The sequence below is a fragment of the Rhea pennata genome, chromosome 27 (assembly GCF_028389875.1).
Source record: "Rhea pennata isolate bPtePen1 chromosome 27, bPtePen1.pri, whole genome shotgun sequence".
NCBI lineage: Eukaryota > Metazoa > Chordata > Aves > Rheiformes > Rheidae > Rhea > Rhea pennata.
The window spans coordinates 2,093,141-2,104,637 of NC_084689.1; positions in this window are offsets into that span (position 1 = coordinate 2,093,141).

Consider the following 11,497-nt stretch of genomic DNA (forward strand, 5'->3'; position numbering starts at 1 on the left):
TGACCCCAAAACCTGCCGCTCTGCCGGCCCGTGCGCCGCGGAGCGCCGCAGCGAGGGGAGAGCCGCCCCGACGGCGCGGCCGCCCGCAGCCCGCGGGGCCCTGGTGGCACCGGCCCCGGCGCCGCTCGCCGCTGCCGGGAGCTTGGAGCAGCCGCTGCGGCGCGGGGCCTGGGGAGCGAGCGCGTGTGCAGGCGGGCAGCAGTGTGTGTGTGTGTGCAAGGGAGCACACGGGGGGGGGGGTGTGTGTGTGCATGTGCGCATGCAGGAGCGCGTGTGTGTGCATGCAGCCTGGCGTGCATGTGTGCAAGGCAGCGCATGAGGGGATGCGTGTGCGCAGGGTGTGTGTGTGTATGCACGTGTGTGCACGGGGGAGCACACGTGTGCAGGGGCAAGTGCATGCGTGTGTGTACAGATGAGTGCGTGTGCATGTTTGCGTGGAGCTGGGTGCGCACAGGCGTGCGTGCACGTGCGTGCGCTTGGGGGGGCGAACGTGTGTGCACGGCCAGGCAGGCGTGAGCGCGCAGCGGTGCAGCGGTGGGCGTGCAGGCGTGCAGCGCCCTGCGCTGTGTGCTGTCCCCCGGCTGCGGCCACAGCGGGACCACGTCCTCCGGGTGGGCGCAGAGGGCCCCTGGGGCGCCCGGCGATGGAGCTGGGCCGGGCGCCGGAGCCGCTCGGTGCTTCCCTTGCCGGCCTGCAGATGTCATTCGAGCCATCTGTGCGGCGAGCTGTGCCCGGCGCGCGGGGGCCATGCGCCGGCCCCCCGGCTCAACGCCCCCAGGCCGGGCTGCTGCGGCAGCCGCCGGGGCGTCCCCGTCCCCCCCCGGGGCACCGGGCTGCGGGGCGCCAGCCACGGGCATGGCTCCCCCCTTGCGCACGGCCGTCCCCTCCATCGCTGCTGCCGCCGTCGCATCCCGTCCCGCCGCGTCCCGCCCCATCCCACGCCGTGCCCTGCTTTCCCGTGCTGTGCCATGCCACGCTGTCCCGGGCCCTGGACCCCCCCCGGAGCTTCCCGCTGGCCGTGATGGGGCATCGCCGCCCCCGCGTCACGTTCGCTCCCACGGGGCCGAGAGCAGCCTCCTGGCACAGTGCGGTGCAGCATGGCACGGCACAGCACGGTGCAGCACGGCATGGCACAGTGCAGCATGGCACAGCATGGCACGGCACAGCACGGTGCAGCATGGCATGGCATGGTGCAGCATGGTACAGAACAGTGCAGCACGGCACGGTGTGGTGCAGCATGGCATGGCATGGCACAGCATGGTGCAGCACGGCATGGCATGGTACAGCATGGCACGGCACAGCACAGTGCAGCACGGCACGGTGTGGTGCGGCATGGCATGGCATGGCACGGCACAGCATGGTGCAGCATGGCATGGCATGGTACAGAATGGCACGGCACAGCACAGTGCAGCAGGGCACGGCACGGCATGGTGTGGTGCAGCACAGCATGGCACAGCGCGCCTCGGCACAGCACGGCGCAGTGTGGCACAGCACAGCGTGGCACAGCACGGCACAGTGTGGTGCAGCACGGCACGGCGCAGTGTGGCACGGCATGGCACAGCACGGCACGGCACGGCGCAGCACGGCATGGCGCAGTGTGGCACAGCACGGCACAGCACGGCACATTGTGGTGCAGCACGGCACGGCGCAGCACGGCACGGCGCAGTGTGGCACGGCACGGCACGGCACGGCACAGTGTGGTGCAGCACGGCACAGTGCAGCACGGCACGGCGCAGTGTGGCACGGCACAGCGTGGCACAGCACGGCACGGCGCGGCACGGCACGGCACGGCGCAGTGTGGCACGGCACAGCGTGGCACAGCACGGCACAGTGTGGTGCAGCATGGCACGGCATGGCACAGCATGGCACGGCGCAGCACGGCACAGCGCAGTGTGGCATGGCACGGCACAGCGCGGCGCAGCATGGTGCAGGGCTGCGAGCACCACCCGCTCCGCCACCCGCCCCCAGGTGCCAACAGCCCCCCCCCCCGGTCCGTTTTCATGCTAAATCTGCTGGGTTTGGGAACAGAGCAAAGGTGCCTTTTCTGGTGCTCCTGGCAAAGGAAGAGCTTCCCCGGAGGCGAGGAAACGGGGCCCCTCCTGCCCCGGCCCCCGGCCCCCGCAGCCCCCCGACCCCCCCAGCCCCTGCAGCCCCCCGACCCCCCGGCCCCGGCCCCGGCCCGTATCGCTGGGGTGCAAACGGCCTCGGCGGGACTGGCGGGCGCGGAGGCAGGAGCCGCGTTCGCATCGCTTTATTCAGCGGCATCAGCACAGTGACCGGTTTTCTAGAAACGTATAAAATACAAACAGAAAAAACAACAACAAAACAAAGAACCCACCCCCAACAAGGTGTTTTCACAGCCATAAAATACAATAAATTAGCAAATAAATAAGAGGACCGTATAAATAAGTGTGTGACGGCCGAGCCGCTGGGGCGGGCGGGCCGAGCGCGGCTCCGGGCGCGGGTCTGCCGGGGAGCGGGGCGGCGCGGGGCGTCAGGCGCAGTGGCACTCGGTGACGAGCATGTCCTCGAAGACGGTGGAGACGAGGCGGCCCTGGCCGTCGTAGTGCATGAGCACCATGGGGTCGTAGGCGGCGGGGACGCAGCAGGGCGCCGGCGCGGCCCGCGACAGCGCGTGCACGCGGGCGCGGATCTGCGCGTGCACGCTGGCCGCCTTGTAGTTGTGCGGGCAGGAGCCGGCGCAGAAGCGCATGGAGAAGCTGTTGGGGGCCACGACCCAGTCGGCCCAGCCGATGTCCCGGAACGAGACCTTGAGCGAGCGCAGGCAGCACTTGCCCTCGCTCTTCCCGCACTCGTCCTCCAGCGCCCGGGCTCGGCGGGCGCCGCCGCGGCGCCGCGGGGGTCCCGGCGGGCGCTGCACGAGCCGCAGCTCCGCCTGCAGCTCCCGCAGCCGCCGGCGGAGAGCTTCGGGCCCGGGGGGGCCGGGCCGGGACGCAGCCTCCTCCTCCTCTTCCTCCTCCTCTTCCTCCTCCTCCTCCTCCTCCTGCCGGCGCCGGTTGCCCATCAGCTCGGCCACCCGCTCCTGGTAGCGCCGCTGCGCGCGCCGGCTGCCGTCCGGGTCGAGGCCGCGCGGCACCGCGGGGGGAGCGGCGGCGCCCGGCCGCTCCGGCATCGCCCTCCGGACGCCCTCGAGCTGCAGCCGCTCCTGGCCCCGCGCCGGCGGCGGCAGCCTCAGCTCCACGCCGCAGAGCAGCAGCAGCACCGGGAGGCAGGTGGCGGCGGCCCGGACGTCCCGCGGCGCCCTCGGCATCGTGCAAATAAAAAAAATAAAAGGCCCCCGCGGGCCGCTCTTATCGAAGCCGCCAGACGAATGGGTGAAGTTGCCCAGACCTCGGATTTATATGCGCCGGACTTTGCCCGCCCCCCTCCCGGCCCGGCCCGGCCCGGCCGCACGCCGGAGCAGCCGCCCCCGCTCTTGCGGCAGCCGCGGGAGAAGGTGCCCCGAGCCTCCCGCCGCGGGAGGTTCAGCCCCGCCGGGCCGGGCGGCGGCGGCAGCGGTGCGCGCGCGCGCTCCCGCGCTCGGCCGGCGCGCACGTCAGCCCCATCCGCAGCCCCGCGCGCGCTAAGTCCTCGCGTTGGGGTTTTGCAACGCGTTTCCCACCTGCGGGCGCTACCCGCAAGCGAAGCGCGGGGCTCCCGCGCGCGGAGCATCAGCCCCGGCTGTGGCCGCGTGTTTTCTTCCAACAGCCGTTGGAGCTGGAGATTTACAATCCAGCAACGGCAATAAAACCGGTTGTGTTTTAACAGCAGCGTTTAGCGAGCGCCGGGCGCCCTGTTACGAAACGTCCCGGAGCGTCCTCGCCGGCCCGCGAGACGCCGAATCCCGGCCGTGCCGACACGGACTCGGCGGAAACAGCACCCCGCGTTTCCTTCGGGCCTCGCTCCGCCGCCCGTACGCAGCGCTTTGCAGGAGAAGGCCGGATGGATCCCGGCGCACAGCAGTTTCCTCCCCGTGCAACGCTAACGGTCGGCGCGCGCATCCCTGAAATGATGCAACCGCAGCACAACTTTCACCCACCTGGCACAGGCCGGCAGCTGCGAGAGAGCAGCGCGCGGGTCTGCGGACGGCCCGGGAGAGCACTCGCCCCGGGGACGGCGGGGGAGGACGAGCAGGTGCCCCCGGCCGGCAGCAAGCAGGAGAGCCCTGCCTGCTCCCGGGTGGAAACCGGGGCAATTTTGATGGTTAAAACGGGAGTTCTGGGAAGTCGGCTAAGGAGAGCAGTGGAAAGCCTAGCAGAAGCTCGGGACGTGCACTGATGGGTCTAGAAAGGCTTTTACGCCTCCTCTTTCTTCGCCTACGGGTAAGACGCCGTCCGGCAGGGAGCCCAGCAGCCGGGGACATCACCGACGCTTCCTGACGTCTGGAAAGTCCGTCGAATCCGGGTGCAAGCCGCCCGCGGCCGTTCTGCAGAGCCTGCCTCCGCGCGGACCAGCCGGAGCGAACGCCGCCGCCGCCGCCGGCCGCGCCGCGTTGCTGCGGAGAGCTGCCACCCCTCCCGCGCCGCCGTTGCACGTGCCGAGACCGAACGCGAGCAGGGCTGGGAAGAGGAACGCGAGCACGAGCTGCTCCCCCCCCCCCCCCCCGCGAGCCAGCTGCGACCACGGATCTGTTAAGCCAGCCCGAGCCGGGCTCGCAGAGGGACCCCAGAAGCAACCAAAGCCCGGTGGAAACCGCCGCTCGGGCGCGGGAGGCGACGCAGGTACCGCTTCGATGCGGCTCATTGCAAGCGCGACGCCAAGGCGCGCGGGGCGCCAGGCAGCCTCAGGCCCGGGCTCCAGGCAGCGTCCGCCGGAGGCAGCTTTAGCACCTCCGCGACTACAGCATTGCTTTGGGGGGCTGGGGAAAAAAAACTCAGTCCTTGGGGAAGGGGAGAAACGCGGCCAGGCCCCAGGGCTTCGGCGTCCGGGAGACCGCGGCCGTGGCAGCCCCGGGCAGGGAGGTTTCCTCTGCGCCGTTTCGGGCCGCCGCTAGAAAGCACTAGGACACGCTTCTGAGCGTTATCCAGAAGCGTGCAAACGGCCGGGGGGACCGCGAACACGGCTCCTCCCGCGCCGCCCGTGCGGGTGCTCGCCCGGCGGCTGATGTTTTTCCAAGCGCGAACTGCTGTCACGATGAATCTGCACAGTGGAATCTTTTTTCGACCTTTAGACATTTCTAAATAAAAGACAAACAGGATAAATCAGGTGAGCAGAAAACAGCTTTTATCTCGTTGCAGCAGGAATCACATTTCTCTTCTTGTTGTAGGTTTACAGCATTCACCAAGAATGAAACTTCTGTTCCACTTGGAAAAGACATTTCTGCCTTGACCGCACTCACAGTCAAAGATTAACTTTAATTCCCAGACTCCTTTGCCCATACAGTGCAGGAAATGACTCAAATTCAATCACCAAAAATAGAAACCTTGTTTGACATGTTCTCTCAGCCCGCGCCTAGAAGAGCCCCTTTGTACTGATGCTTGAGGTGTAAGAAAGGCCCCTGCTTGCAACATGCATCTTTCCTGGCACCGGCTCCCGGGACGGACGGAGTCGCACGCAGCGCTGATGTTAAGGCTTTGGTCCGTCCTCTGGTCACGCTGCTTTACAGCTTCAAAATGGTATTTCCCTTTCCGCAGGCACGAGGATGCTGCAATGCCTTGAAATCGGCCTCTGCACGAAGAGCAGCCAGCAAGCTCAGCCGGGCAGGGTCGGGGCGCTGCTTGTTGAGAGAAGCAGCTTTAAGGAAAAGCATTTCCATGCTGCACTTCTCCTCCTGGGCGAAGAGGGGCTGCATCTCACCCCTCCGACACGTCCAAACAGCCCGAAACTACGCGACTAGCGTAGATAATCGGTGGTGGAAGTTCTCGTTTTCCACCTCCACCTCTCTCGGAAACGTTCTCTGTTCCCTCTGCGACAAAACCGAGCGCAACGCTCCACGTGCTCGCTGCCCCGCGGCTGCGTCTCCGCTGGGTCCTACCAGGACCGCGCTGCTTCCAGCTCGCGCAGCCTCCCGCCAGGCCCTTCAGAGGCTCCGAACCTACCCACGCTCCTTCCACGTCCCAACCTGAATTCCCCAAAGCTGCCAGTTATCCCCAGTCCAGGGCTTTCAGGAATATTTTGCTCCCTTGGAAGAGTGTGCATTGAGACTTGAGACTCCCGAAGTCAACCGGGCGCCGTTGCACAAGGCTCCACAGATGAGGGAACTCAGCAGATGAGACATGGTAACATCTAGTATTTTATCTCGCGAAGCGGTTTTAGCCACAGCTGCAACGCGCGTGAGAGCCGCTGAGTTCAGCCTCACGGGGCAGGTAGCAGGGAACAGAGCTGGGAAGGGGGGACCTGGGACGGGGAGCCCAAGAGCTGCTCCGTGGGAAGGAGAATGCAGAAAGCTCCTTAAAACCCCGCGGCTTAACAAGCGTCCGGATGCCTTGTTCAATGCAAGGTGCAATTTTGGGTGAGGCAGAATGAAAGCTTCCAACAAGTTAAAGAATTGTGCAAGTTTGCTACTAGTCTAAACAGAAACACAAAGAAACGTAAAAGCTCGCTGCCAACGTCATTCCCCTGCCGGGACCACGTGCGCACGCCGCACCTGCCCGCTACGTGCTCAGCACCGTCGCAATGTCACATAAATATTTATGCTGCTTGGTCAGACGGAGAATTCCAGCCAAGGGCAGGTTTCAGGCAAGGTTTGGATTTTCTCAGATAAAGCCTTGTTTTTGCGGAGGTCTCCAGAAACAGAGTCGTCATAGGTCACTGGAAAGTTGCTTGTCAGATGGAGAGGTAAACGGGCCTGACACAAACGCACCCAAAAGAGAAGCAGCGAAGAGAGCGCAGGCAGCCGCGGGGAAGACGGTCGCCGGCCGGCCGGTGCGCGGCCGAGCCGGGGGACGGGCACGCAGGCGGGCTGCCGAGCCCTGGCAGATCTGGGAGCTGGGCTACAGCTTTGCCAGCGAGGAGCCCACCTTGAGCCTCCACCAGCGGTGAGGACCGAAGGGCGCCGGGCTGCAACGCCCCGGCTGCAGGATGATCTCCGGCTCCGGGCGAGGGGAGGCCGCGCGGTGCTGCCCATCGCTCCCGAAGGAGTCGGGCAAGCAGCGTTGGCGCAACGCTATTCGGTGCCCCAGAGACCCACAGCGACCCACCGGCGCTGGAAGATTTCTGCCTCCACAATCCCCCTCTGCTCTTTCTGAGCACTTCCAGGTCTGCAGGATCAGAGAGGAACCAAGCTGTGCTGCTTGCTGCAGTCCGAAGCCAGGCACTCATCTGCCTTCTTCACCAGTCAGGAGGAAATTAGTCACCTAAGTGCACAGTCCGGGCGCGTGACTTAGGGAAGGGTTGTGCACACAGAGAACATTGCTCCAGGACCAGAGGATCCAGCGCTCCGAGAAGCGGCATGTAGGCACAGAACAAACATCCTGCAAGCCAACAACAGACTTGCACTGAGCTCAAGAAGACCTGATTCACGACACCGTTCAGAAAACGAGCGGCTCTCTACAGTTTGCAGCTGGATAATTGGGAACCAGCTGAGGAAACTCAAGTGTGTAGTGCAGGTACACGGTTAATGTCCATTTATCTCTCTTGAAAGGCCAGAGCCAGACGAGGAGTTATCGCAAAACCAAAGCATGCCCGCAACAGCGCGCTGAGGAGCTAAGGGACGGGCAGCAGGGGGGAAGACGAAGGCAGAGCATTGCCTACCACGAGGGCGGTTGTCTGCTCCAGCAGGAAGCGCATTCCAGGAATTCTTCCGCGCTGCTTCAGGAGCCTCTCCATCATCAGCCTGAGGAGCCGATGGTGCAAGAGGCAGTGGGATGGTGCAAGAGGCAGTGAACCCTGACGTAGGACCTGCCTGCTATTCACTGAGAGCTTTTTGTTTTTGGACAAAACTCTGCTCCCCCAAGGCATGTGCCTTCACATGCCTCCAAGAAAGGCAACAAGGACAACGGCTGCTCCGAACTCGTGGCTCTGAGCAGGCAGGAAATTCCAGCCATTCTCCTGTACCAGATCCACAGCTGCATTTTTCTGATTGAAGCCTGGGGAGCCCTTCACAGACACCGTAAAAAAGGGTGGGTTCTCCATCACCTTTGCTTAAGGTCAGCTTTGATTTGCAAGCCGGGAAAATGTGGAGGGCTCAGAGCCTGCCAGATGGATGCTGTCCAAAAATCCCACTTCATTTACTAACAGTTTGGAGGACTCGAGGAGTAGGGGAGAAGAACAGAAGGGGGGGGCATAGACTCCCAGAGGGACAAAACTGTTGTTAGAAAGAAAGCAAATGTGGTAAGATCTATTAGGAGCCAGCTGACCGAAGAGCTGACTTGCTGGCGCTCTGAGCCTGCACCCAAGAAACCCAGGTGGGATGCACCACCCCGCTCCACATTGCTTCCTAGCTGACGACCATGGTAAGCTTGGATTTCTCGCTCCAGAGCATTCTGGTTGCAAAACACCCTTGTCAGCAGATGGCTCTTTCAGTGGTATGACATCATTCTGGAAACAACACCTTGTAGGAAAAGCTTATCACCTTATAAAGCAAATAAAAAAAGAGAGTGATTTCAGCGCACACACAATAGAAGAATTAGGGATTGGCTCACAGGAGGGTCAACGCTCTCTCCGGGGAGCACGCACCATGGCTCATGTTTGAGGAAGATCTCAGATCTGCACAGTGCCAGCTCCGCATTGGCTCCTACAGCCTCGCACAGCCTGACTTTGTTCCAGGCCGCCTGCAGCCCGGCACATGTTGGTCATCAGCGAGGTAGTAAAAGGGAGCGAACGATTTCGATGGTCTGTCTCTGGAGGAAAAGCCAGTGAGCTAAGCGGGCTAGTCACACCAGCCCAGGAAAGGTGAGTAACGTCCCCAGTCTGCGCCAGCAGATCAAAGATCAAGAGTAAGCACCCAGGCACAAAACAAGTCCGTAGCAGAGACTGAAAAAGAACCTTTAAGCTTTTTTTTCCCCCGATTCCTCCTCCAGTCACAAGCCGCCTTTAGCTCTCCAGGCTGAGGCCCAGCAAAGTCCTCCCGCGCAGCGTTCAGGCCAGGCTCTGCGCTCACTGCACGGTGCAAACAGCCCTGCCCGGCTCCGGGCAGCTTCTGGCCCTCTGCACGAGCACGGCAGCGACGAGGGCGTCCAGCCTGCTCTGCCTGTGGATCGCTAAGCAGCTGGCAAGGGGCAAACCCCGAAACGACGGGCGTTCAGCGCCGCTCCGCTCGCCGTTTCTGGTGGCGTTGCTTCGCCAGGCGATGCCTTGCTTTCCCCTTGCCTCGGCAGCGTTCGGGGTGGCGAAACGCGGGACTGCAGGAGCTCACATAAGGCACGAGAGCATTGAGCTGAAGCTCTCGAGGAAGGTCTAAGTTTTACCCTTGCAAATCTGTTCCAGTCTGTTTCCTCGGACCTACACGCAGCAAGTCAAAGCTGCGGGCAGCCTCCCCCGGACGCACACCAGGGCGAGAGCCGCGCGCAGTCCGGCCCGGCATCGGCTGTATGGCAGCACCATCTGGTGGTACCGGCACCACGCTGGCCGCTCCCAGTCAGCACCAGTGGCAGCGGGAAAGCAGAGGCAGCTTGGAAGCGACCAGGAGCAAGCGGGTTGATGGCAGATCCCGCGAGGAAGAGCGAGAGCCAGGGCCCGCCTACAGCCGAGGCGACGCGGGGCGAGAAGAGGCAAGCCACGACTTGCCTCGACTTGCCAGGACGTGAGAACTCCCGAGCTTCGGACTTGCTCCCGAGGAAGGCAGCACGTGACAGTGGTTGCAGCCTGGTGCAAGTTTGCAAACACGCTGCTAACCCTCCTGCGATCGCTGAGGTGGGGCTTCCTCCAGAGAGGGAGCGTAACACAAGAAACCTGACGGGGAAATTCGTTACTGTCGTTTCTCAAATACTTTAGGAAGCTTGCAATGGATTTCTGGCCAGAAGATCGAGACCTCTTTCCAATGGCTCCAACCTCTGCTGCTTTCTGTTGCGTTACGCAGCAGAACCACCAGGTCTTCACGTCTGACGCCCCTCAAGTCCCAGCTCTGCAGGGAGCGGGGCACAGGGAGCTCCTCGGGGAGACCCGCTGCTGCCGCTTCAGCCAGCGCGGGACCAGGGACGGCTGGAGGGAGTAGAAACATTTTATTACAGAACTGACAGAGCTGCAAGACACAGAAGAGATTTAGGGTTCACTGGGCACCACAGACTTTGCATTACTCGGCTCTGAAATTCAGGCTAAAGAAGAAAACCGGAGAAGTCAACCGGACGAGCTGCAAGCATCACCGTTTGGCGTACTGGCACAAAGCTTTAGTAGACTCAACCCTCCCCGCCTCCAAGCACACTAGTATCTGTAAGTTTGGGGAAGCTCGTTGAACCCAAACCGAGTACGTGATTAACCTTTCTGTCTTCTAAACAGACGGCTGCGGAGAGCCGGGCTCGACAGGAAGTCTAGTATTGCATCCAGCAGCGCTCTTCACTGCAGAACGCCTGCGCTCCGGTCGCTGTGGATCCAAGAGGCTTACGGGAAGACGGGAACTAACGAGCACGCCGAGCAGACGGGTCCACACAGATACCTAAGCTAAGAACAAAGCAGCAGGAGTTATTTTCCGTTTGTTTAAAGAAATGCACTGATTCCAGCTTGGGATACACAGAGGCAGCCCCAGGCTCTGGAGGGAAACAGCTCCAAGTGCAGCTCTCCAAGAGTCAGGGAGAGCTTCTATCAAAGCGTTGCCTCATGAGTAACAATAATAAAAATCTGAGTAGAGTTGACATTTTTGGTGTGAAAACTGTCTAAGTGGGTTTGTTAACTAGATCTCTTCACCACTCTCTGCTGGAATTATCCAGCGCAGAGTGAAATGGGTAAGTCTCCAACTTGTAAAGAAAAGCTGTTAGGTAGCTTTTGCTCACCAAAGCTTCCAGGATTACCGGCCCTTCAGGCACTAACTGTGCTGCTGCACACTTTTAGGAATCACCACCAAGCCAGGGAAAGGACACGCTCACGCTCACTAGGCCTCGGTATTTTCATGCCAATAAGTCTGAAGAGATACAATTATTGTGTAAGTGATATTTTGGTATAACACCCTGCATGTTTGGGCTCCATCCGTTACTCTCTTTCCTTGTATGTTGAGGTAACTTCTCCAGTCTTAGCTCAGAGAGCACAGCACAACGCAGCAACAGGCAATCCTGTAAGCAAATGCATAATAGATGGCAAGACAAAGCTTCCAAATACTCTTCTGAATAAAAGGGCATGAACATTCAAGATATGCAGCTGAAGTCTAATAGAATTGAGTCTAGATGGCCTCTGTTCTCATTCAGGAAGAGCTATGCTGGATCAGACAGACCCATGCAGCCCAGGACCCTTTCTCCAACAGCAGGAGGTATTTAGGGGTTGGTATAAGAACAGGACAAATATATTGTTATCTGTTCCGACTATGATTGTCGATATGGAATTCAAAAACCCAGTGGTGGAAAATTACAACTCTCCAAAGGGTATCTTTAAAAGTGAGTCCTTCAGAAGATTGTTAAAGAATACCAGGAGA